Below are 7,480 nucleotides of genomic sequence, written 5' to 3' on the forward strand. Positions count from 1 at the left end.
AGGCCGAGTGGCAGCTCCCCACGCCACACCAAACCCCTGCAATTACCCTTCTGCTCTCCACATTGGGGGAAAAAATGACCCAAGTATGCTTTATATCACCTGCTGGTCACCACAGCACCGGTGTGGTGGGCAAGGGCCACTCCTCTGCATGCACAGGTCCAAACACACACGGCAGCGTGCTCCTCAGCCGCTCCCCAAGGGACACAGGGCCCATCCGCACTGCCACTGCTACAGGAAGACACCAGCTGATTTGTTCTGGCTTTTGACTCATGAAGTTGTAACTAAATCATCCTCCACATTTTGCAGACAAAAGACTTGGATGTCAGCAAAAATATGACCTCTCCAAGGTCGCGTGGGGACTCGGTAGCAGAGACATGACCAGAACTCGGTTGCAATGACTCAGAAGCTGCAGGGCTGCGCTGGCTGCCCAGGAGAGGGACGGGGAAGGGAAATGCTGTCGGACAGTGGGGTCTCTGGGGATCTGTCCTCCTAACCTGACCTGCTGCCTGGCAGGGGCGATTCAGTGCTGCTCCTCTGGCTACAACAGCAACCCCTCCAGTGCAAACAGCACAGGCAGGGAAACTGTGCAAATTACATAGTCCAGCATCTGCTGCAGAGACCAGCGCTGCTCCGACTTCTTCCTCAACCCCAGGCAAGTTTTCAGCTCAAATCTGTATCACCTGGCTCCCCCTCAGAGGCCCATGTAGTGTCTGCACAGGTTCCCAAGACAGTTACAGGCCGCTTCAAAGCCACACTAAGCAGAGAAGGGGGTGAGGTTCGCTAGGAAAAGTAGCAAAGCAAGAAACCCCAAACCCAAAGATTAGCATGGCCAATTACGCCCCTCCTGAGATCTTGCCTGCTTCCTGTTCCCTTCCTTCATTACCTGTCAAGCAGGCTCAGGGAGGGTCCAGCTCTCAGCCACCCAGATCTTCCCAACCCTCTCCAGCTGCCAGGTCTGGGCAAACACCTCCCATGCCTCTTATCAACGCTCTGCTACTGTAATAAGAAGTATCTTTACCCCCTCAAAGAGAAGCTGCAACATGAGACGGGTAAAAGAAACAAGCCAGATGGATCAACCCTAACCTGACGTTGGTTAGGTCCTAAGACCTCAACAAGGTCTGTGCAAGAAAAGCATTCATCAGCTCCCACACCAGTTTCTCTGCAAGGGCATCCAGACCTCTGGCAAGTGGTTTTCTGCTGTCCATCCAGAGGAGAGGCTTAGTTCCCTCTCAGACACCACCACCTACACGAAGAGGCTGAGGAGCTGCAGCCAGTGTGAGCACTGACATCGATTTCCCACAGATCTCATGGAAACAAATGCTTGAAATAGGTTTGCAGTGTATAAACCAGCATGGGTTTGGTGAAGCTGAGCTGAGGTGCCCCTACTAACTTCATGTAATTGAAAGGGATGAAGACTTCCAGCATCACTGAACTGCAAGAGGAACACTGCTGGAAAAAAATCACCTACTCCAGAATCAGAGCACCACCTGGCTGAGATAACTCCCTAGCTTTAACTTCACACTAAACTAAATTAGTACCTTTATGCTGATGTTCAGTCTTCTCTGACGACTGCAGAGCTGACCAAGCAGGGCTGTGACTCTGGCTGAAGACACGGTCACCAGTGGGACTGGCATCGTGCCCGGCAAAAGCACCTTTCAGCGATCTGCTTGGAAGAGGGTCCAGGTGTCTTCTCTGAGCACCAGAGATGCCAACAGGGTTCTGGGGAACGCAGCTGGTCAGCCTGACCAGGGAAAACAAGAGCTCTCCAAACAGCCAGTCTTGCAAATCCAACGCTCATCGATGCGCAAGCACACAAGGAATAACTGTAAGGTCACGGCTGTTTTTTCTCCCATCCACTTATCAGTGCTTGCACTGGAGAGAACAAACACCAGGCGTTCTCTTCCCTTAACCCCTTCTCCCTCCATCTCCAAATCGGACAAGCAGCCAAGTGAAGCTGCTCCAACCACAAGCCCTAACACTCCTACTAATGCATCCAACAAGAAGCTGCAGAGGAAGTACAAGGCACCTTAAAGGTGCCTGATCACTGTTCCCGGCAGCTGGTGACCCAGCTCCCTGCCTCACCTCCTTTGATCACTAGAAAGCCTGAAGTGACACCACTGAAGTCTCCAGCCTTCCAGGAGACTGACCCTACATAAGTGTGGGTCCCATGATCACAGTCATCCTCCCCAAATTGTTATTTGAGCTACTGGATATTCAACAGGCAGCTAAATTTCAGGCGCGATCAAGCAAAATTAATGTATTTCAGGGATTTCTGTTGAAACACAGGAACCACTTTGGTGCAGCCCAGAAGCCAACTGGATCCCACACTGAGGAAACCAATACAGGATGGAGTTTTCCTCTGACAAGAGTTACGGCACACTGCTCTGCAACACACTTTTCTGCATGCACATCAAGGGTGGGCAGGCTCAGACACCACAGCAAAGCCTTGCCTAAGGACTGCTCAATAGGCACTGAGCAAGACAGAGCCTTTTTCTCTACAGAGGATACCCCTCACCTCCTCAGAAGCCCCACTGTCATGGGTCTGCCCTGTAACATCAGGCAGGGATGACATAAATCCCTGTGAAAACCCCAGGAACTGAAAACTGCAAGGTGCTCTTCACCTTCGGGCTGCGGGCCAAGCAGGGGGTCTGTAGGATACACAACACAGCACAGTGAAGACAACATAATTAAATCTCTTAACTGAATTACAAATCATCAGACTCACAGACTGAGATGTTCCCCCCCTCTGGGTCCAGGCTATCTGGTCGGTTTTAATCAAACACACAGCTCTTCCAATCACCCTCCAAACTCCATCCTTGCTTGGTTCCACATCTCTGCTATTAATTAGATCAACTCGGATTTCAGCTCCAACTGAAGTTAAGAGGGTTGTCTGCCTGTAATCTGCCACATCTCTTCCAAATCATCTTCACAGTTGTATTTACAGGTTTAATTTTACACTTTAAAAACGTGGGTCACTTACAGCATACTCCTCCCTGCACAGCATGCAAATGCTGCATCTGTCATTCTCGGATTAAAAAAGCAAAGGGGAGCTAGGAGACTTCATCCAATATTGGGAAGCCAAAAGAAATCAGTTCCCCTCTTGTTTGGTTCAGTTCAAGACCCTCTGCAGTGGCAGAGGATTTCTGAGCACTCACAAGATGTGTTAGACCATATCAGGTATTCAACTGAGCTCCCAACGTGTAGTTGAGAGTTGGAAAGTGAAATTAAGTACGATTACAGCCAGAAAAGTCTCATCCTTTGTCATCTGAGCACATGGTGGAGACACCTCCATGATTTACTTTTCTGTCTTTCTGGGTGGGATCTTGTGCACAAATATCCTTCCACTTCTGTTTCAGTGTAAAACCTCCCAACAATGTTTTTGAGATGCGTTTCTCCACATTTCAATATCTGCTGCTACAGTCACATAATTTCTCAGCATCACACATGCTGGCATCACTCTTTACATTTAATTCATTGCTGTTTTTCCCCTTTACTTGCCCTCTTGCACAGCCTTGTAGCCAACGTGCCAAGATAAGCCCATCCAGAGGTACAGAGGCAGTGTGAAGTCCTTCAGTCACTCCTTTAAATATCTCTTTCTGTGCTGGATGAGGCCAAGAGCATTGCTTTTTGTTATTATGGTCAAGCCTTTCTTTTCTGTAGGCACATTCTGTGAGGCTGGGAGAGCTGACACAGACAGGCGTTGCTCCCAAGCTACATGGACTTTGTGACTATTTGGAAGGCCTACAGGAAAGGTATAAAATTATTGTAGCGAGAATATTAAGTTACTTGCAGGAATAAACTCAGTGCTTCTTTTGTAATATTTAATACAACAAAAAAAAGGAAGATCTAACCTTGGAGAATCTGAAGAAATGAATTTCCTGCAGTTTGAAGTGAAGTACATGTTGGCTTATCAAACATTTGAGTGTTGCTTATGGTTAGTAAGTTCTCACTATTTCATTCCATCACCAACCTCATCATCACTAAGTGTGCAAACCAGACAGTTTGGTAACTAACATTTGGGGAATTCACAACCACTCCTTTGTATCACTGACCAGAAGCTTTCAAAAGCAAAAGTTACAAAGAATTAAAAAAAAGCAGTGAATTTAGTGTGAAGGTTGAATATGCATTACAAATAATCTGCTCAGAGACAGTGCTAAGTATTTAGCAACGTATCCACCTTCTGGCAGCACCTCTGAGTTACCAGGCAGGTAAGACACCCATCTCCCCACACTCTTTACTTTCCCCATCAACAAAACTCTACCCTTTCCTCATTTTTGTGGCTTTTCCAATTTCATACTTGTTCCCCCACATATTTAGTCAGGAAAAACTAACCTCCTTTCTCAGTCTTCAGACTTCCTAAAACCTAACTTATCTAGCCCTGAAAAGCCCCTGTTCTCTCTGTGCGCACACGCGGCAGGCAAGTCAAAGAAGTCAAATGACTACCAGGAAAGGAGAAGAGATAAGCAGCCCCCTCCGCGCCCTCCCTCTTGCTGGCGGATCCCTTGCAGCGCGCAGCCATGCCCTGCAGACTGCAGAGTCACTCTGCAGGAGCACCCGCCGCCGCTCAGCTGGAAAAACGTGCTCAGCAGTGTGCTCGGGACAGCTCTGCTTCCTCCCACCGCCCCCCAGCCTCTGGGATGCACCTCCATACCTGGGCAGGGAACAGCAGAGCAGCACAGGGCTCCCACACGCGTGAGGACCCCCAGCTTACACAGCCCCTGCGGCTGCTCCGACGCCCAGCGGGAAGGACATGCAGCACAATTCCACCCCCCCAGCCCAGCTTTCCAATCACGGTTTGACTCTGGCTCGTGTGTCAAGGACACGTGAGGTTCACAAGCCCCATCCGAGCCCCTGTTTCTCCCCCAGCTATTGCTCTCACCATCACCAAGGGATCTCTGCAGACCCTGCCAGAGATAAAACACGTAATGCTGTGGAGCACCAGAGACACTTCTCCTCCATCACCTTCCTGGTAGAGCAGGGATGCCTCTCCTGGGTGCCGTCAAAGGCCAGGGCCACTTTGGGAAGCAGGTCAGGAGTGGAGAGAAGCACCTGCGGGCATGTGGCCAGGTCACAGGCCAGCTCTGCCTGCTAAAGCGGCAGGTTACAGACCTGTTTCCAGCCACTTCAAGAGCTGCCCAGCAGGAAGCGAATGTGGTTCCCCAGAAGCGCAGGTTGGGGCAAGCTATGCCTGTCAGCACATTGTGCATGCCACGCACGCTGTGAAGGGAGCCAGAGTGCTGTGATCAAGCACAGGAAGGGTGCCTGTGTCACCTTTGAGTGCCACCAGGACCAGACTGAGCAGCACTGACAGCCCTCGGTCACAACAGCCACCTCCTTCCACCTGACCCGTCATGCCAGGGCATCCAACCCTGCCAGGGCCACTGGTCCTGTCCCACACACCGTCAGCCCCAAGCTATCCACAGCAGAGATCTCTACCAACCCTTCTGACTTGTGACCGTGTAAAGGAACAGGATGACTCAAAACCAAAAGTACAAAAATAAAATCACAACCACTGCAGAGCACTGAAGCCCGCTGCGCGTTCCCGTACAGTGCTGAAACACATGGAAGTGACAAGGCAAAGCTGCTGCTCCTAAGTCAGCTTTGCTCCAGAAGGACACTGAAGGTAAACCACTGATAAAGCAGGTATTAAATCAGCCCTTCCTCCCTCTCCTTGCATGCTACAGCAGAATATCCCCCAGCACACGTAGCTTTAACGCTGCAGGAAGAGCTCTTGATGCTGGCAAAATCCATAGTGAGTGCCACACCGAAGCTGTGCCCGACAATCAGCTAAGGATGGCTCCAGCAGCTCAGCCGGCACTGGCAGCAACACTGAAACCAGCAGAGCTACGACACATCCTGTGCTGAGAAAAGGCAACCCACCCAGGCCTGCCCACGGAAGCCCCCCAGACTGTAGCACAAACGCGTACTGTGATAGAGGGAAGTTCAGTTAGGAGGATCTGCTGGGAACCTGCAATTATGGAATAAGCCTTTGTTCAGAAACATGTTGACACTTGATCACCGTTCCCACAACTCTCACCCCCAAAAAAGCGTATATTGCGCAGTATTCCAATTGCCATCAGCAAGCCTATTTTCATCAAACGCCAGTTTTTACTCCACAGCTGCGGGACCTTCACGTGCGCACCCACTTCTCCTTTCAGCCAAGCAATCCAGACCAGCCCTGACCCAGGACTCTGCCCACAAAGAAGTCTGGTAACTTATTTATTTGAGGCCAAATTCACTTCCCATTTGTTCTGGTCACCAATTATTGTTGCCTAAATACACAAGTAACTGCTTTAAGCTCTCACAGCACTGCATTAACTTCTTTGAAGTCTTTCTTTTGCCTCTCCTCTGACCTGCTGAAGTCATGCAGCTGGAGATGTTCAGATTAGCCAGCTATTTCAATACAAGGAGAAAAGTTTCCTGTCTCCACTCAGTGCACTAACAAGGACCTGGACCTGCAAAATGAGTTGGGAACTGAAGCTCGGTCTTGAGCAAAGAAAGGGACAAATGTAAAGCTGATCATGCCAGAAACCACACATCCACACACAGTACCCAGAGCTTCACCCAGCCTCAGCTTTCCCCATACAAAGCTCCACCTAGGCAGCATTACCAGCATGAGAGAGGCCAGCAGGAGTCACCAAAGTTGGATCACCTCTTTCTTTCCAGCAAGCCAGAGCTTTGCCAGAGCCAGCAGCATGGAGACTTTAGCCCTTGCTAGGCAGTCAGCAAAGGTTTCAATGCCAAAATGACCAGAGGATAAATAACATTTTAAAGATCATAACGTAAACATGCATTGTGGTTGGGAATGAACAAAGCTCACCACTTGCAACTGGACTTTTGGTAAGAGCAGAGCAAAAAGCCTTCCCAGCTCTCCTATCCGTTATCTGCTGGATCCACAGCAAGGCCACCATACCTCCCTTTACCAGGTTACTGAGATGGGAGCAGAGCTCCTGTGAGTGATACCACCATAACTGACACAACAATCCTCCAGCAGCATCCAAGTGTATTGAAGTTTTCATTAAGATAATTTTGCAGCCATAGTAACTGTAAGGATTAAAACATTCAACCTGGTCTAGACAGCACTGCTTTCTACTAAAATGCCTGTTCCTTACTTAGCCAAACAAGCACTACCACTGGTGTCAGAGATTCATGACAAATAAGTTTCAAGTATGTAAAGAGCAACCTAACTCTACCCAAGTCAGCATTTGGCATTCCCCTGAGGATAATTTCACACTATTCAAGCACAGCAAAAGGATCAGGTGTCATCATTTGGAAGGCAGAGCAGAGCATTGCAGCCCCAGTGCCCCCATTCCTAGCTCTACTTTTTGCACTTGATCTGTCTTCACATCTGACCCAAGTCCTTCCGCTGCCCAATCCAGCGATCCCACATGCAGTCCCAGTAGAAACCCCCATGGCACCAGAGGCAAAAAACACCTTAAAGGAAGCGTTGTGGAGGTAAAGAGGTGGCTGCTGAGAATCC

The sequence above is a fragment of the Mesitornis unicolor genome, unplaced genomic scaffold (assembly GCF_000695765.1).
Source record: "Mesitornis unicolor isolate BGI_N332 unplaced genomic scaffold, ASM69576v1 scaffold2746, whole genome shotgun sequence".
Taxonomy (NCBI): Eukaryota; Metazoa; Chordata; class Aves; order Mesitornithiformes; family Mesitornithidae; genus Mesitornis; species Mesitornis unicolor.